This window comes from Nicotiana tomentosiformis, chromosome 12 (assembly GCF_000390325.3).
Source record: "Nicotiana tomentosiformis chromosome 12, ASM39032v3, whole genome shotgun sequence".
NCBI classification, from domain to species: domain Eukaryota; kingdom Viridiplantae; phylum Streptophyta; class Magnoliopsida; order Solanales; family Solanaceae; genus Nicotiana; species Nicotiana tomentosiformis.
In genome coordinates, this window is record NC_090823.1 from 39,375,367 (window position 1) to 39,396,159 (window position 20,793).

Here is a 20,793-nt window from a genome sequence, read left to right on the forward strand (position 1 = left end):
GCATGATATGAGGTATATGACATCCCAGTAGAAAGACCTCATGTAAATACTGGTCACAAATTATTCGGTCACTCGGTACTTTTTTTTATGGTCAATCCAGCCCAGGGGTGTTCCAACCCGTATATAAATATACATCGATTGACAATCAGTCACTCAGTACCGTATAAGGCAAATCCAGCCCTAGGGTAATTTGTCCCAAAATGTAAATGATACGGACAAGATCCATGTCCAGGTAAATTCAGTACAATATAAATCAGTAAGGCAAGTCCATGCCCTCGGAAATCCATCCCGAATATATATATGTTCATCTACGCTCACTGGGGGTGTGTACAGACTCCGGAGGGGCTCCTTCAGCCCAAGCGTGATATAAAGCCTATAAGGCCTGCTGCAGGCGAGAAGCCCCGATCAATAAAATAGTAAAGTCTATAAGGCCTGCTGCGGGTGGGCAACCCCGATGCATATAATAATAATATATAAAGAGGCGGGCAGCCCCGATCCAAATGATAGTAAAGCTGCCTATAATTCCTGCTACAGGCGAGCAGCCCCGATGCATAAAATAATAATGTATAAAGCCATTCTGGCCTGCTGCAGGCGGGCAACCCCGATCCCTTTAATGATAACATATATAAATCCAATTTATCCTGCTGCGACGCGCAGCTCTATCCCATAAATATCCTCACAATGGACGAATATGACTAAGTGTGAAATGTATATTTTTGAAACAATTAAATCAACAGCAACAAGACCCCATGGGTCCCAAAATATTGGCAAGTAGCCTAAATATGATATTTAATAAGAGTCTCAGCTCAATTTCTCTAACACGTGGAACATGTTCAGATAATAACATGATTCATTAATTTTACAACTGCACAGGATTTATTTAAAACACAATTTCTATGGTACACGTCCACATGCTCATCACCTATCTTGTGTGTCACCTCCAAACAATATATATCATACCAAATTCGGGGATTCATACCCTCAGAACCAAGTTTAAAAGTGTTACTTACCTCAAACCGTATAATTCTTTACTCCGATGTGCCTTTGCCCTGTGAATTGGCGTCCAAACACCTCGAATCTAGCTACGATTAATTTGATTCAGTCACTAAAATTTATTAGAATTAATCCCAAAAGAAAATACTAATTTTCCAACAAAATCCGAAATTTAGCTCAAAAATTGCCCGTGGGGCCCACCTTTCGGAACCCGACAAAAGTTATAAAATCCGAAAGCCCATTCAACCACGAGTCTAACCATGCTAATTTTACCAAAATCCGACCTCAACTCGACCACCAAATCATCAAATCTTATTTCCGAACCCCTAAGTTCAAATCTTCGATTTACACCTCAAAAATATGTAATCTAGTTGGATTATTTGATGATAATTTAATATTATGGAGTAGAAATGATGACAAGTGACTTACCTCAAGTTTCCCTTAAATTCTCTCTCAAATTCGCCCAAAAACCGTGCTTGAAGATCCAAAACTGGCAAAACTTGGAACCCCTTTGAAATGTATACTGTCCGGGGGTTTCGCACCTGCGACTCACTTAGCCGCTTCTGCGGTCTCGCAGGTGCGAGAATTCAACCGCTTCTGCGGTTTTGCCAAGCCTCCACTTGAGCCGCTTCTGCGAGTTAGGAGCCACTTTTGCGGGCTCGCATTTGCGAGGCTAGCCCTGCTTCTGCGGAAAGCTCGCTTCTACGATGGATGGTGCGCACATGCGGCTTCGCACCTGCGTTCAAACCTCCGCAGGTTCGAAAATACCAGAACCAAAAATTCCAGCAGTGGTTTTAAGTCCTAATTTTATCCGTTAACCATCCAAAACTCACCCAAGGCACCCCGGGACAACTAAACATACCAACAAGTCCTAAAATATCATACGAACTTAGTCGAGTCTTCAAATCACATCCAACAACACTAAAAACACGAATCACACATAGATTCAAGCCTAATGAACTTGAAAACTTCCAATTTCTACAAACGACGCCAGAACCTATCAAATCACATCCCATTGACCTCAAAATTTGCACACAAGTCAGAAACGACATAACGAAGCTATGAAAATTTTTAGGACTGGATTCCGACCACGATATCAAAAAGTCAATCCCCTGGTTAAACTTTTCAAAAGTTCAACTTTCGCTATTTCAAGTCTAATTCCACTACAAACTTCCAAATAATTTTTCGGACACGCTCCTAAGTCCAAAATTACCATACAGAGCTATTGGAATCATCAGAATACAAATCTGAGGTCATTTACACGTAAGTGAACATCCGATCGACTTTTCCAACTTAAGCTTTAAACCTTGGAACTAAGTGTTCCAATTCATTTCGAAACCTCACCGAACACGAACCAATTAACCCGGTAAGTTATAAAACAACTGTAAGCATAAAATTGATCAATAAATGGGGAAATAGGGTTGTTATACTCAAAATGACTGGTCGGGTCATTACATGTCAATTGTGACTTGTGTGCGAAATTTGAAGTCATTCAGGATCGATTTGATACATTTCGGCACGGGATATATAGTTTGAAAATTTAAAAATTTATAAGTTTGCTTCGAGGCGCGATTCATGATTTTGATGTTGTTTGACGTCGTTTAAGTCTTCGACGAAGCTCGTATTGCATTTTGGGACATAGAAAGGGACTGACAGTGGCCGCAGGTATGAAGATTTTCCCGCATCTGCGTCGTAGAAGCAGTAGGGAGAGAGGCAGGCTTGAGGCACAGGTGCGAGGTTTGTGCCACACCTGCGGGACCACAGAAGCGGATTCTTGGTCGCAGGTGCGATTCCGCAGAAGCGGAGTCTTGTCCGAATATGCAAAGGTAGGGGGCTGAAGGGTGACCACAGAAGCGGTAGTTTTGCCGCACTTGCGGAACCGCAGAAGCGTCCAAGTGGCTACAAGTGCGAGAGGTCGCTGGGCAGTGTGTTCTTTTAAGAACGGAATTTGGCCTATATTTCTTTCATTTTCACTTGGTTTGGGTGATTTTGTAAAGTTTCAAGGGTGTTCATCAAGCAATACAAGGCAAGTGATTCCCACCTATGAAATTAGTAAAAATTTGGAATTTTTGTATTTTTAGATTTTGACCATAAAATTGGATATGGAATTTGGAATAAGTTATATATTTTAGTTCGTGGTGTTATGGTTAACGTTTATCTTCGAAAACTTTCGGAATCCGGGCACGTGGGCCTGAGGGTTAATTTTATGGCCTTTTCGAGAGGAGTTGGGAATTGTTTAAAATGATTAATTATGGGTATTAGAATATATTTTGATTGGTTTGCACATTTGTTTGAATAGTATTGGATTGACGGGCATTGATTTAAGGTGTTAGAGAGGCTTTGGAGCCAGTTATGGAACTTTGGAGGGAGGTAAGTCTCTTATCTAACTCTGTGAGGGGAAAACTACCCCTAGGTGATGTGTTTGTTATGTGCTACTTGTTGCAGGGGCTACGTATGCCCGAGGTGATGAGAGTCCATACGTAGCTAGATTCATGTTATCTCTGGATAGACTTAGGTTCCTGCCATGCTATAACTGTACTATTTGAGTTATCACTGGCCTATTAAATTTCTTTATTTTACATAACAACTTGAGACTAGGATTGAGTAGAGTGTTAGACTTGCTATTATAGAGATTTGACGGCTTCATGATAAGCCGTGGATTAATTGTACTATCCTTATGAAATTCTCCCGCGTTGTGCGTTCTCATCGAAACATTTCCTTAAAAATCAATAACTCACCCGACTATTCGTGAGTGGGGTCGAGGACCCATCAAAGCTTCTTATTCTAATGTGATCGGGCCGTTTGCCTCGGCAGGATAGATACATCTATGGTTCGTGCCCTTCGACCCTCGGCAGCGCGCACATTATGATGGACGGGGTCGTACGCCTCGACAAAATTATGTACCATACTCCCATGGGAGCGAGTCATTCGCCTCGGTAATAAAATAGATGTATCTATGGTTCGGCAATGTTATGATGGATCGGGCCGTACGCCTCAGCATTTCTATAAAATACTCTTATGAAGTCGTGCATAATAATTGGCAAGAAGCCAGCATATCTGTGAGCTTTTCCTGATTGAACTGCGACGACCTATCTGGTAAGGTCCATTATATATATACTTCGATTGAGGAGGTAGCAACTAGCTGAGAGTTTGAGTTATTGCTGAGAGGAGGATTGTACCACGTATTATACTTGTTATTTCGCTTATTTACTCTGACTCAGACCTGTTTACTTCTATTGTATCTGTCCTATTGGACCACTAGTAAGTGTTGATATCGACCTCTCGTCACTACTTCTCTAGGGTTATGCTAGATATTTTCTGGGTACGCGTTGATTTATGTACTCATGCTACACTTGCTGCACTTTTTGTGTAGGTACATATATGTTTGGTGGTCTTTTCGGTGCAGAGGGGCGGCTATTGCGGGAACTTTACCGTGAGCTACATTTTATGTCACGATCCGCAGCCTGCAGTGTTTACATCAGAGTTATTTATATTCTCATGTCTAATTTGTATTCCAGACAGATGTTGCATTTTATTATATTTTCTAGTTGATATCTAATCTGCAGAAATCAGCCTGGAATATCAGAAATATACATCTTTTACAGATCAACTAAACACACATGTTATGATCCTTAACCAGGCTCTGATCACACCTATGTGCTGACATATTAAATCATGCGGAAAACAAATACAGAAAATATATTAATGACAAAGGGGCAAGGATTTGTGGCAAACATTACTCCAGAGCCAGACCAAATCTTGTAAAAGAACACTATATAGCTTAGTTGGAGATAATATTGTGTGTGAATTCACCTCTCATTTCCGCAAAGATTATTTGGGAGCACATACTCTAAGATAAATTCCTCTGCAAAATGAACCACTTTAATTTCCATCTGTAATATATTTAACTTTTGTCAGCAACTAGTATAGCTACTAAGCATATCGTGACATGACCAGAAATTTTGCTAGAAAGTAAATTTAAAAAATATCAGAATCTTTTAGGAGTGAGATCTGCATGCTGTGGAATATCAGAAATATACATCTTTTACAAATCAACTAAACACACATGTTATGATCCTTAACCAGGCTCTGATCACACCTATGTGCTGACATATTAAATCGTGCGCAAAACAAATACAGAAAATATATTAATGACAAAGGGGCAAGGATTTGTGGAAAACATTACTCCAGAGCCAGACCAAATCTAATAAAAGAACACTATATAGCTAAGTTGGAGATAATATTGTGTGTGAATTCACCTCTCATTTCCGCAAAGATTATTTGGGAATACATACTCTAAGATAAGTTCCTCTGTAAAATGAACCACTTTAATTTCCATCTTTAATATATTCAACTTTTGTCAGCAACTAGTATAACAACTAAGCATATCATGACATGACCAGAAATTTTGCTAGAAAGCAAATTTAAAAAATATCAGAATCTTTTAGGAGTGATATCTGCATGCTTAATAATAACAACAATATAAATTGTAGGGAAATGACACCGGAAAATAACAACAATACTGCAATAATATTATTTGTGAGCAGATATACGAATTGGCTTGAGTCGTGCTGGGCACTGTCCTAAAAAACTATTTCAGCAATATGACATATTTTTGCATGATTAAACAAGCCTACCTCTATTTATTTAGAGGATATAGGAACCAACAAAATTAAATAATAAATCCAGCATGTTCAGAAAATTGAAAAGAAGAATTAATAATAATAGGTAATGATTGTACAAAGAAAGAAATGATGTGGCCAAACTCTCCACACTCATAGCAACTCCCCGGTGCTGGTACTGGGAACTGAAGAGAGACCTGAGCACCGGGATAACTGGTAGAAGGACCTGGCATAGACGAGCCCTGACTCGATGGAGCACGGGACGAACTCTGAGCTGGGAGGGCACTAAGAGATGAATGACCCTGCTAATAACTGTGTGAACCATGGTCAGATGATGCACCACGGTGAACTGGGCGAGCCGTTTGAGCATGTCTGAAAGGACGACCCCTACCGTCGTGGAACTGCCCCCAGAAGGAACACAGCTAAATCCACCCTGTCCACGAGGCCTCCTGGCTACGAACCATCTCAATCTGATGAGCAATGTCGACAACCTTATCAAAAGTAGCACTAGACACACTCTCTCTAGTCATAAGCAATCGCAGCTGAAAAGTGAGGCCATCTATGAACCTCCTGATCCTCTCTCTGTCTGTGGGAACCAACCAGATAGCACGATGGTCCAACACAAAAATTCTCATCTCATACTGTGTCATGGACATAACACCCTGACGAAGCTGCTCCAACTGCCTACGCAGCTCCTCTCTGCAGGACTGAGGCACGAACTTCTCCAGGAAAAGAACGGAGAACTGCTGCCATGTAAGGGGTGCTGCGCCGACTGGCCTACGTCTCTCGTAAGCCTCCCACCAACTGAAGGCAGCCCAGAGAACTGAAAAAAAGTTAACGAGACCCCACTGGTCTCCAGAATACCTGTCGTACGGAGTATCCTCTGACACTTGTCCAAGAAATCATGTGCATCTTCTCCCTTTGCACCACTGAAAGATGGAGGCTGGAGCATCCCAAACCTCTCAAATCTACACTTCCCACCCTCAGGCATAGCAGGAACCACATAATCCTGAGCAGCGGCAACTGGCTGGGCTGGTGGTGCCCCCGGTGTCTGGAATCCCTGTACCACCTGCTCTGGTGTGCGGGCGGCGGGAGTCTGAGCGCCTCCCCTGGCCTGAGAAGTGGATGATGCGGCCGGAACAAAGATCGCCTGGGCAAGACTGGTACACGCGGTCAGAATCTGAGCTAAGGCCTCCTGAAGGCCTGGAATCACAATAGGCACAAGTGGTGCCTTAAATGGTCCCACAGGCTCATCTAGAACTGGTGCCTGCCCTTGAACTAGGGCAACTGGTGGGTCTGCAGGTACTGCCCCAGCTATGCGGGCTGCTCCTCTGCCCCTACCGCGACCTCGAACTCTCGCGGCCCTGGCTGGAGGTACTGGTGGATGTCTGTCCTACCCCGTAGTATGAGTCCTCGCTATCTGTGAGAGAATGAAACAATAGATGTTTAATCACCAGAATCAACAAATTCGCACGAAAAGAATTCAAGAGTGTGAAGTTTTCTTCCTAAGGGTTCTGCAGCCTCTCGAAGATAAGTACAGATGTCTCCGTACCGATCCGCAAGACTCTACTAACCCTGCTCATGACTCGTGAGACCTATGTAACCTAAGCTCTGATACCAACTTGTCACGATCCAAAATCTAACCCATCGTGATGATGCCTATCATGATACTAGGCAAGCCGATATCTCCAAAAGACTTCCAACATTTACGAGAAATAAATTTATATATTTAAAATAACCGGAGTCTTTCATACAAAAAGGGGTAAAACCTAAAGCATAAGTGTGGAAAAATAGCCCGACATTTGTGTGTCACTGAGTCATGAGCATCTAGATATCCAGTCTAATACAAACTATGTCTAATTATCAATACATAAAATAAAGAAAACATAGAAAGAGAGACAAGGTCTGCGGACGCCTGCAGCTACCTCGTAGTCTCCGGTACTAGATCGCGCACAAACTCAACGACCTCCGTGATCAAACACGCCTAGATCTGCACATGAAGTGCATGGTGTAGCATGAGTACAACCAACTCAGCAAGTAACAGAAATAAATAAGGAACTGAGAAGGTAGTGACGAGCTATACAAATACAGTTCATTTTCAATAATTTGAGCAAAGAATAGACATGCTTTCAAATCCGGCAGTTCAAGTCAAATTAGTTTATACAGTTTCAGTGCAGGTAATCCGGATATAGAATCTTTCAAAAATTCACAATAATGACAGATAGCAGCTAAGTGCATTAACAAATGAAAAAAAAACAAGTACAGCCTCTCAGGGCAACAGACACTCAACTCGTCACAACAGCGCAATCACTCGGCTCTCAGCCCTCAATACTCACATTCAATAGGTACCTGCGCTCACTGGAGGTGTGCAGACTCCAGAGGGGCTCCTTCAGCCCAAGTGCTATATCGTTGCGGCGTACAGCCCGATCCCATATAAATAGCCATAAGGCTCGTTGCGGCGTGTAACCCGATCTCTCTCTCTATATATATATATATATATCCCTGAGGCTTGTTGCGGCGTGCAACCCGATCCATATATACATCCCTAAGGCTTGTTGCGACGTGTAACCCGATCCATATACACACATATAGCTCACAACCTCTCGGCACTCATGCCCTAACTCAGTCACCAACCTCTCTAGTCTCTTGGGCACTCAGAAATTATAAAGATCAGCCCAAACAAAAATAACATATTGTATCAACAAGAATCAAGAAGAGACTGAGATATGATACGCAAGTAAAACCATGACTAAGTACAAGACAATAATTAGCAAATGCTTCAACAAATACGCGACCTCCGCGGGTCCCAACAGTACCATCACATAGCCTAAGCATGATTTCTAACATGATTTACAGTCAAATTTCTATAATACGGAGAGAACAGGTAATTTACAATAGGCTATTCGACTTTAAAGTCTCACGGGACAGACCAAATCACAATCCCCCACGATGCACGCCCACACGCCTGTCACCTAGCATGTGCGTCACCTCAAAAATAGTCATATCATATCAAAAATCTTGGGTTTCATACCCTTAAGACCAAATTTAAAATTGTTACTTACCTCAACCCGTGCAAAATCCTAATCTGCAATGCCTTTTCCCCTCAAATCAATCTCCAAATGCCCCAAATCTAGCCACAAGCAAGACGATATAATTAATATAGGCTAAAAGCATCAATTCCACAAGAAAAAGACGAAACTATAAGCCAAAATCCGAAATAGGCTCAAACCGGGCCTCGGGCCCACATCTCAAAATCCGACAAAAGTCACAAAATATGAACACCCATCCACTCACGAGTCCAACCATACAAGAATTACGCGAATCCAACCTTGAATCACCTTCCAAAACTTAAAATTTTAGCCTATGAAGTTTTCACCATTTCCCCCATATTTACAATTCAAATCCCTAATTAGATGATAAAAATAACAATAGGTTCATGAAATATAGTCCAATCCGAGTTAGAATCACTTACCCCAACAATCTTCTTGAAGAAACCTCGAAATATCGCCTCACACCGAGCTCTCAAAGTCCCAAAATTGAAATGGAAATCAAACCCTCGAAATCCTATTTTTTGCCCAGTTCTTCCGCATCTACGGACACACTGTCGCACATGCGATGCCGCACTTGCGGAATTACCCTCGCAGATGTGAAAATGACTTAAAGGACTGGGTCCGCATCTGCAATGAAGGGGCCGCACCTACGTGTGCATGCCTGCGGACAATGGTCCGCTTCCGCGTTCACCCCTCCAGCTCACTCTCCGCATCTGCGGGTTTGCAGATGCGGAAATCCACTCGCACTTGCGACCCCTAACCATCCCACAGATGCGGAAATCCACTCGCACTTGTGACCCCTAACCATCTTCTCACCCCCCGCTTCTGCGCTTGGCCTAATGCACGTGCGTGTCCGCACCTGCGGTTCCCCACTCGCAGGTGCGAAACACCAGAACACTAGAAACTCAACAATTGCACAAGTCCAAATTTCGACCCGTTAAGCATCCGAAACACACCGAGACCTCCGGGACCTCAACCAAATATACCAACAAGTCCTAAAACACCATAAGAACCTAGTAGAGCACTAAAAACATGTCAAACAACAACAAAAAAACGAATTACACCCAGATTCAAGCCTAATAAACTTCTAAACTTTCAAAATTCCACATACAACGCCTAAACCTACCAAACCACATCCGATTGACCTCAAATTTTGCACACAACGCATATTCAACATTATCGACCTACTCTAACTTCCGGAATCAGAATTCGACCCTGATATCAAAGGTCAACCATGGGTCAAACTTCCCAAAAATTCGACATTCGCTATTTCAAGACTAAATTAGCTACAGACCTCAAATTCACAGTCCGGACACACTCCTAAGTCCAAAATCACCCAACGGAACTAACGGAACAGACGGAACTCCATTCCGGAGTCGTCTTCACACAATATTGACTACTGTCAAAATTCTAAGACCTAAGCTTCTATTTTAGTGACTAAGTGTCCCAAATCACTCCGAAATCAAAAGCAAGACCTCCCGGTAAGTCACATAAGCAGAAACAGATACGAAAAAATAGTAAATAGGGGATCGGGGCTAATACACTCAAAATGACCGATCGAGTCGTTACATTCTATGAACCAATAATTCTTATTGTAAGTCAGAGATTTTATCAATTACATTTTGACCCTCACAATTTTGCTGTTCAATGCGATTTTGCACCAGTAGTCCACGTGCGTCCCTGGTTATTCATGAGATCTCTAGAGACTAGGGCAAAATCTCATAGGAGCGGCTACTCCGCTCTCATATAGGTGAATTCATCAAGTGTATACTTATTTTAAATACACCATCCATAAGGAATATGAAATATTTAAGAGTTATAACTCAGCCTCTCAATTAGTAGCAGTCAAGCACTTTTTCTTAGTGCTTCAGTGCCAATTTCGACTTGTTATTACCCATATGAACCTACTTCATAGGATCTCCAATCACATAGGTTGGGTTACCATCTCTATTGACAACATGTCCTATGTCGGACTTAACCCTATCTCTATTGAGGTTTGAAAAAATAATTTTCTTCCCACGGGTTTAGTCAGAGGATCGGCAAAATTTACATCTGACTTCACATAATCAATGGAAATTATTCCATCTCTCAGCAGCTGCTTTATGACATCTTGTCTCAATTTCATGAGTCTACTTTTATAATTATAAGATTTATTCTTTGCAATAGCTATTGTCGCTTGACAATCACAATGCATAGACATAGGAGGAAATATGTCCTTTATTAAAGGGATATTAGCAATAAAGGAAATATTAGCTTGGATGTTAGCTAAAATGTTTCTTAGCCACGCAACCTCAGAACCAACTAACTCTAGAGCTACAAACTCTGATTCCATAGTCAATCTAGCAATGATTGTCTGTTTAGCTAATTTCTTTGATATTGCACCACCACCAAGGGTGAATAGATAACCACTAGTGGATTTTGTCTCATCTGAATCAGAGATCCAGTTTGACTTGTTCAGTAAGTCTTGTTCAGAAAAACTGTCTCTCAGTAAGACTAGTTCAAATTTCTCATACCACTGCTTAGGAGCTTGTTTAAGGCCATAAAGAGATTTAATTAATTTACAAACATTATTTCCTTGTCCATGAATGTTACAACCTTCAGGTTGAACCATATAAATTTCTTCTTCTAAGTCACCATTTAGAAAGGTAGTTTTGACATTCATTTGGTGGATAAATAGCTTATGAATTTAAGCTACGACAATTAAAACTCGAATAGAAGAAATTCTAGTCACTGGTACAAATGTATTAAAATAATCTATATTTTTTTTTGAAAGTCCTTTTGCTACTAACCGAGCTTTATATTTATCTAAAGATCCATCAGGATTAAATTTTTTTTTGAAAACCCATTTGCAACAAATAGGATTTGCACCAGGACGTAAATCTATTAAAATCCATATTTTATTTTTCAAAATAGAATCGATTTTAACTTTTATTGCCTCTTTCCAATAATTAGCTTCTGAAGAAGATATAGCTTCAAATTAATTTTATGGTTCATTATCAACAAGAAAAGTTTGAAAATCATTCCCATAAGAAAAATATTATTTTCTAGGCCTTTTGCTCCTTCTCAATTTCTCGTTAGAGGTAATTTCATTATTTGTTCAACATGTATGTGTGAAATTTTATCAGACAATAGATAAATATATTCAAAGAATTCAGCATTCTTTATCTCAATTATAGTATTGCAATCACATCGCTTTTTAAAATAAGAATCTGTATGCAACACTATGTTCAGCATATCCAATAAGTATGTAATCAGCAGTTTTAGAACCTATGTTTCTCTTTTTAGGTTCAGGCAAAAAAACTTTAGCAAGAAACCCTCACACTTTTAAATATTTTAAGTTAGGTTTATAACCCTTCCACAATTCATGCGGAGTTTTACCAATTCTTCTATGTGGTATTCAATTTTGGAAGTGACATGTAGATAATATAGCTTCACCCCACAAATTATCAGGAGCATTAGAACTAACTAACATAGAGTTCTTCATCTCTTTCAATGTTCTATTTTTCCTTTTGTAATGACCCGACCGGTCGTTTCGTAAGTTATAGCCCTGTTTCCCCATTTCTGCTTGTTTTGTGCTTTACAGCTGTATTATGTCTTACCGGGTTGGTTGGTTTGGGGTCCGAAGTAGTTTTTGAACTGAGAGACTTAGTCTCTTAATTGGAAGTTTAAGTTGGAAAAGTCGACCGGATGTCGACTTGTGGGAAAACGACGTCGGATTTGAATTTTTATGGTTCCGTTAGCTCCGTTATGTGATTTTGGACTTAGGAGCGCATCCGGAATGTGATTTGTAAGTCCGTAGTAGAATTAGGCTTGAATTGGCGAAAGTTAAAATTTTGGCAATTTTGGCCGGCAGTGGAAATTTTGATATCGGGGTTGGATTGGATTTTCGAAAGTTGAAATAGGTTCGTGGTGTCATTTTTGACTTGTATGTAAAATTTGAGGTCAATCAGACATGGTTTGGTAGGTTTCGGCATCGTTGTGGAATTCGAAAGTTTAGAAGTTCTTTAGGCTTGAATTTGGGTGTAATTTGGTGTTTTGATGTTGTTTTAAGGGATTCGAAGGTTCGGCTAGTTCGTATCGGGTTATAGGACTTATTTGTATAATTGGTTAAGGTCTCGGAGGCCTCGGGGTGATTTCGGGTGGTTAACAGCTTGATGGGAGTTGAGGAATTGCAGCTGAAGCTACTGCTACTGGTGTAACCGCACCTGCAGATTGGGAACCGCAGGTGCGAGCCCGCAAAAGCGAAGGAGGAGCTGCAAATGCGGCAAAGAAGGATCTAGGCAGAGGACGCAGGTGCGATGGCATTCCCGCACCTGCGATGGTCGCAGAAGCGGATTTAGGGGCGCAGGTGCGAGTTTGGCCCGCAAGTGCGATGTAGTTGCCACACCCACGAAGAGCGCAGATGCAGTCACTTGATCGCAGGAGAGCAGGCAGTGTCTGGTGATTTTTCCGCAGAAGCGGGGCTTTGCCCGCAGATGCGAAAATGGAGCCGTAAGTGCTAAAAGTCTGGGCAAAACCTATAAATAGAAGACTTTAAATGTTTCACCATTCTCATTATTTTTGAGCTCGGATTTTAGGGATTTTGAGAGAGATTTCGGAGTAATCACTGAGGTAAGTTCCTTATGCCTATTTATATTCAATAATGGTGTTTTTCCTACTGATTTTACACCTAGTTGGTGAGTGTTTGAGGTGAGATTTGGGAGATTGGGGCTTGGGAATTGGAGAGTGAATTTTGGGATTTTGGAGGGGCAATTGAGGTCGGATTTTGATAAATTTGGTATGGTTAAACTCGTGAGCAAATGTTCTTTCGGGTTTTATGACTTTCGTCGGGTTTCGAAATGTGGGCCCGGGGGGAGGGGGGGTTGAGCCGATTTCGTATTTTGGACTATATTTTAGTAGTTTTCTTGTGGAATTGATCCTTTTAGCTAATATTGATTATGTCGTACTATTTGTGGCTAGATCTGGTTTTAAGGGTATAAAACCCCGAGAATTGGTATGATGTGAATATTTGGAGGTGACGCACATGCTAGGTGGCAGGCTTGTGAGCGTCCACCGTGAGGGTTGTGACTTGGTCCGTCCCGTGAGACTGTAAAGTCGAATAGCCATTGTTATTGCTTGTTTTTCCTTGTCTTTGAGCAATTGACTGCCTTTCATGCTAGAAACCATGCTTAGGCCATATGATATCACTGTTGGGACCCACATCGGTCGTATACTTGTTGAATTGACTGCTAATTATTTTCTTGTACTTAGTCACAATCTTACTTATGTGTTATATCTCTATTCCCTCTCATTTTTTGTTGATACTTATTGTATTCTCCGTTTGGACTGATTATTATGATATTCTGTGAGCCCGAGGGGCTGGAGAGGTTAGTGACTGAGATAGGGCCTGAGTGCCGAGTTGCGAGCTGTGAGGTATATGAATCGGGTTGCACGCCGCAGCAAGCCTTCAGGCTATATATATATATATATATATATATATATATATATATATATATATATATATAATATTGGATGGTGTTGCACGCCGCAACAATATTGGATCGGGTTGTACGTCGCAATAATATTGGATCGGGCTACACGCCTCAGCAATATAGCGCTTGGACTGAAAAAGCTCCTCCGGAGTCTGTACATCCCCAGTGAGCGCAGGTACATATTGAGAGTATGTATTAAGGGCTAAGAGCCGAGAGTATGAGCTGTTGAGATGAGTTGAGTGACTTCTGCCTTGAGAGGTTGTACTTGCTTTTATTTATTGTTGCACTTAGTTGTTATCTATTGTTGTTGTGAAAATTCTGGAAGATTTATATCTGTTTTACTTGAGCTCGAACCGATTTGACTTATACCACCGGATTTGAAAGCATGTTCACTCTTTACTGAAATTTTTTGAAATGATCTGTATTTTTATAGCTCGTCACCGCTTCTCAGTTCCTTATTTAATTATGTTACTTGCAGAGTTGGTTGTACTCATGCTACACCCTACTCTTCATGTGCAGATCCAGGTGTGTACAGTTCTGGCAGTCGATGAGCTCGTACGCGAGCTGATTATCGGAGACTTACGAGGTAGCTGCCAGCATCCGCAGTCCTTGTTTTTCCTTTCTTATTATCTTTTCTCTCTTGTATTGGAAGTTCAGGAGCGGCTTCGCACGATGCAGTCTAGGCAGAAGAGCTATGCTGATAGGAAGGTCCGTGATGTGTCTTTCATGGTCAGAGAGAAGAATCTGCTGAAGGTATCACCCATGAAGGGTGTTATGAGGTTTGGGAAGAGGGGCAAGTTGAGCCCTCGGTTCATTGGGCCTTTTGAGGTACTTCAAAGGATCGGAGAGGTGGCTTACAAGCTTGCCTCACCACCTTTCTTGTCGTGTGTGCATCCAGTATTTCATGTTTCTATGCTCCGAAAGTATATCGGCTATCCGTCCCATATTTTGGATTTCAGCACGGTTCAGTTGGATGGTGATATGACTTATGATGTGGAGCCGATGGCCATTTTGGAGCAGCAGGTTCGGAAGTTGAGGTCAAAGGATATAGCTTCAGTAAAAGTGCAGTGGAGAGGTCAGCCTGTAGAGGAGGCCACTCGGGAGACCGAGCGGGAGATACGAAGCAGATATCCACATTTATTTGAGACTCCAGGTATGTTTCTAAACCCGTTCGAGGATGAACGTTGGTTTAAGAGGGGAGGGATGGAACGACCCGGCCGGTCGTTTCGAGAGTTATAGCCATGTTTCTCCCATTTCTGCTTCTTTTGTGGTTTACAGCTGTATTATGTCTTACCGGATTGGTTGGTTCGGGTCCAAAGTGGTTTTGGAGTGAATTGAGACACTAAGTCTCTTAATTGGAAGCTTAAGTTGGAAAAGTCGAATGAATGTCGACTTATGGGAAAACAACCTCGGATTCAAATTTTATGGTTCTGTTAGCTCCGTTAGGTGATTTTGGACTTAGGAGCGCGTCTGGAATGTGATTTGGAGTTCCATAGTAGAATTAGGCTTGAATTGACGAAAGTTAGAAATTTGACAATTTTGGTCGGCAGTGAAAATTTTGATATTGGGGTCGGATTGGATTTTCGGAAGTTGGAATAGGTTCGTGGTGTCATTTTTGGCTTGTGTGTAAAATTTTAGGTCAATCGGACGTTGTTTGGTAGGTTTCATCATTTTTTGAGCTCGGATTTTGGGGATTTTGAGAGAGATTTCGGAGTAATCACTGAGGCAAGTTCCTTGTGCCTATTTATCTTCAATAATGGTGTTTTCCCACTGATTTTACACCTAGTTGGTGAGTGTTTGAGGTGAGATTTAGGAGATTAGGGCTTGGGAATTGGAGAGTGAATTTTGGGATTTCGGAAGGGCAATTGTGGTCGGATTTTGATACATTTGATATGGTTAGACTTGTGAGTGAATGAGCTTTTGGGTTTTGTAACTTTCATTGGGTTTTGAGACGTGGGCACGGGGGAAGGGTGGGGGTGGGGGGGATAAGTCGATTACGGATTTTGGACTAAATTTTAGTAGTTTTCTTGTGAAATTGATCCTTTTAGCCAATATTGATTATCTCGTACTGTTTGTGGCTAGATTCGAGGCATTCAGAAGCCGATTCGAGAGGCAAGGGCATTTCAGAGTAGGATTTCTGCGCGGTTGAGGTAAGTAACAACCTTAAATCTGGTTTTGAGGGTATGAAACCTCGAGAATTGGTATGATGTGAATATTTGGAGGTGACGCACATGCTAGGTGACGGGCGTGTGAGCGTACACCGTGAGGGATTGTGACTTGGTCCGTCCAGTGAGACTGTAAATGATCTGTATTTTTATAGCTCGTCACTTCTTCTCGGTTCCTTATTTAATTCTGTTACTTCCTGAGTTGGTTGTACTCATGCTACACCCTAGTTACTGCATTTTCTTTATATATGCGATATTAACATGTCCTAGTCTAGCATGCCACAAAGAAATAGACTCAACCATGTAAGTAGAAGAAGATGTATTTTTATATCTAGTATTAGAAATATTAAGCACAAATAAATTATGATTACAATATTCATTGCCCACAAAAATATTATTTTTGGTTAGTACGACCTCATCATTTTCAAAGAAAACCTTCACTCCAGCCATTCCTAATAATCCCATAGAAACCAAATTGGTTTGGATATTAGGTACATACAACACATCACTCAATGCTAGAGTTTTACCAGATGTGAGTTTGAAAAGAATTTTTCATTTCCCAAGAACGCGAGATGTTCTTGAGTTACTAAGATAAATAGTTTCTTCTTCTTCCTCAACTTGGGTATAATTTTTGTCTGCACAAATGTGCCTAGTAGCACCAGAGTCTATCACCCAATATCTCACATTGCCCATATTAGTTATTTGGAAAATGACCGCAATAATTATATTATCCGCTTTAGTCAATTTTTATTTTGACTTATCGTGATTGTCATTTATCCTAACTCTTCTCTTGCATTAAGGTTCATTTTTCTTGAAGGTATTAATATTAGCATTGGATATGTAACCATGTCTATTCACATACCTGTGTTTTGAAATTAGTGTCTGCCAAAGTTGTGGATGCAATAATGTATTTGTAACACCGTGGATATCTGGCAGGACAGCTGGAGCAGTAGCAGCGGAGACAACAAAAAATAACAGCAATACTGCAATAATATTATTTGTGAGCAGATACACGAATTGGCTTGAGTCGTGATGTGCACTGTCCTAAGAAACTATTTCAGCAATATGAAATATTTTCTCAGGATTAAACAAGCCTACCTCTATTTATTTAGAGGATACATGAATCAGTAAAATTAAATAATAAATCAAGCAGGTTCAGAAAATTGGAGAGAAGAATTAATAATAAAGGTAATAATTGTAGGAAGAAAGTAATTATTAGCAAGATAATTCTTGGTTGAGAATTGAGTTGGTATGTGTGGCTAATCCACAACCTATTTATAGGCAATTAGGGAGGTTGCATATATGACAAGTGTGGAGAGTATTTTAACACTTGTTCAAATATACTAGTCCACTTGGCTTTAATATTAACAAGTGTACCTAGTCTTTCATGCACGAAGACACGTGGTAGATTTACATAGCCGCTTGTCAAATCCCTTCAACACTTGGCTTTAAGGTTTCATGCAAGAAACCACTTGAAAATAGATAGAACACTTGTAAAATTAAAAGACACATGGCTATTTTAAAATTTTGAAAATACCCCCACATAAATAATATCAAAAGGTCATTTGAGAAGATGACACTATACTAAAACTATGATATTACATAAAAGTTAATTTCAGGCAGCCTAACAGAGACTTTCTATGTTACTTTTCGTTCTAATTCTATCTGAGACTCAGCTGTCGTATGATTTAAAATTTGATTGATAATGGAATCATTCCTCTATCCTTGCTTACTTAAATACAGAGGCGACTTTAACTGCAATCTAATAAAGACGCTGCTTTAGGCCTCCAAAAGTAAGGGGCCTCAAAAAGTATGTGACCTTGAAATTGACTATATAGTATACATTGGAAAAACAAATATTAGAAAAAATGATTATAAAGAAATACTTAATTTTTCATCTCAAAAAGCTTAAAAATACGTTTCAATAAAAATATTTTTTTTGTGAAATATATATAAGACGTTATTAAGGTTAGATTCTGACTCTAGTTAAGCCGCCTATGCATAAATACCCTTTATTTGCAACAGGGTTTAAACCCATGACATGTGCTAATTATTACGCTCTTAAAAGAAAGAAAAAAATTGTCCGTTTTATCTCCTATATCAAGCGCGATAGCTCTTATAACAGATCCAAAGCCCTGGGACTATTTTCGTTCAGCTCTTTTATAACTAATTAACTACTTTTTCAATCGTTTTCTAGGTATTAAGGATCGTGGGAAAACCTAAATGAGAACAAACAAAAGAAGAAATGGATACATAGAGATCGCAGAGAATGCGATCCTATGCTGTTCTCAATTTAAACAACATCAAATGCATCTATCAAAATCTAAAATGTAATTTTAAAAATCATAAATTACACCAAAAGCAAATCCCATAATCACATTTCAGTTATAACAAAGTAAAACGACGAAAATTGGCAGAAACAATTTGAACTTGAAAGAAGTTCCATGAAAGGAATTAATTCTATATAGAATTTACAAGAAGGGACGACTAACCAAGTAGAGCAACCACCGTTCTGTATTTGTATTGGATAAGAACAGAGGAGAGGAAAATGATAGATTAGGGCTCAATGTTTCTAATTGAGGAAGAGCAAAAACCTGTTTTGCCTCGTTTAGTTCGTCCTCTTTTTCCCTTTACTTCTTTTCTTTCTTCTCTCTTTTTATCGTTTTGTTTCCTTATTCACTTCTTTGTTTCTTTTTCTTTTTTTTATTTTGTAATTAAACGATATTTAATTATAGCAAAAGATATTTACATAGTAGGAGGAGTGTCATTTAGGACACTCAAGTTATCAAATTTGGCCAAACTATTACAAGTGCTTATCGAAATAAATATTTTTTTATTGTGAATATCTAGTTATTTCTTTGGAGAAATTTTAGGTTTAGTTATTTTCTGATCAAGTTAGTTTTTCCCTATAAATAGAGGGAATCTGATTCACTGTATGGTCATCCCTCGAGATAAATAATCTGTTATTTTGTAACTTGAATTATTTCCTTTTATTTTTAGGAAATCCATAATCCCTATAGGTTTAAGAAAACCTATTGTCCTAATAGATTTGGGAAAGGAAAACCTATTGTCCTTGTCAAATTGGAAAACCTTTCTCTTATAGGTTTGGGACTATTTGAGAATTATATATAGGGGTAGTAGTTGGAAATTCTATAAATTGTATTGTGCTTTTCTTCTCATTCATAATGGAAAACTCTCTCTGCTTCTTCCATGAGGATTAGGCTTAGCCGAACGTCGTTAAATCTTTGTGTTGAATTTTCTTCTCTATTTGCTTTGTGTGTTATTGTGTGTTAGTTAACCCACAATCTTCCGCAACAATTGATATCGGAGCAAGGTTCGTGTTTCTACATATAATCTAGGGTTAAGATGTCTTCATCATCTTCAATAAAGTACGAAGTAGAGAAATTTGACGCGGGTTCTAGTTTTAGTTTATGGAAGATTATGATGAAATCAACCCTGGTGTTACAAGGGTTATGGAAGGCAATTGATGAGGATTCTCCTGAGGAGATGACAGAGACAAAGAAGGCAGATCTGAAGGAGAGGGCTTTGAGTGCAATTTTCATGAGCGTTACAGATAGCGTTCTTCGAGAAATTGCTGAAGAAACTTCTGCAGCAACATCATGGAAGAAGCTCAAAGATCTGTATTCTAAGAAATCGTGAACAAACTGTCTCTACTTGAAAAAGAGGTTATACAATCTCCGTATGAATGAAGGTACACTTATTAAAACTCGCCTTGATGAGTTTAATTCAATTATAATGGAGCTGAAGAATGTGGATATCAAAATTGAGAGTGAGGATCATACCTTGATTGTATTATGTTCTTTACCACCATCTTATAATACTTTTGCTAATACACTGCTATATGGGAAAGATAACATTTCACTGGAAGATGTTAGTAATGCACTAAAATCTAAAAACTTGAAAAAGAGCTTTCCAGACAGCAGAATTGTGGGAGAGGGTCTTGTGATTAGAGGAAGACCACAACAAAAGAACTTTAACAGGAAAAAGTCCATCGCCAAATCTAAGTCTAGAGCAAGGAAACAAAACTGTTATGAGTGCCGGGAGTAAGGTCACTACAAGAGAAAGTGTCCCAAGCTAAAAGAGAAAAGAGGAAAGTAGAAAGTAGATAATTCAGCAAATGTTGTTGACACTGGAAATAATTCTGATAATAGTGACTATGTAGGGGAAGTCTGTGGTATGAGTTCTAGTCATGGGCAGAATTCTTGGGTTCTAGATTCTGGTGCTATTTACTACATGTGTCCACACAAGAATTGATTTACAACTTACAAGAAAATAAGTAGGACTGTCTACATGCGAGATGATAATCCATTACCAGTAGAAGGGATTGGTAACATCAAATTGAGCCGCATCATCCTCTCTGCCAAATGGAGAACTTTGTACAGATCACATCGTTCCCTCTACCAATCACAACACTTTGTACAGACTGCATTTTCCGCTCTGCCCACCATAGCACTTTGTACAGACCGCATTG

The 20,793-nt window shown here is 39.9% G+C and overlaps 1 long non-coding RNA gene across 1 annotated transcript; it reads right to left on the bottom strand.

Annotated features, from left to right (window-relative positions):
• Positions 1-5,531: 5,531 nt before the first annotated feature.
• On the bottom strand, positions 5,532-18,962 carry LOC117277491 (uncharacterized). Its single transcript, XR_011413106.1, has 5 exons — positions 18,794-18,962; positions 17,164-17,284; positions 8,678-8,745; positions 7,541-7,605; positions 5,532-7,035 (listed from the first exon to the last, which is right to left on the bottom strand). It is a non-coding gene; the product is annotated as an uncharacterized lncRNA (long non-coding RNA).
• Positions 18,963-20,793: the final 1,831 nt, after the last annotated feature.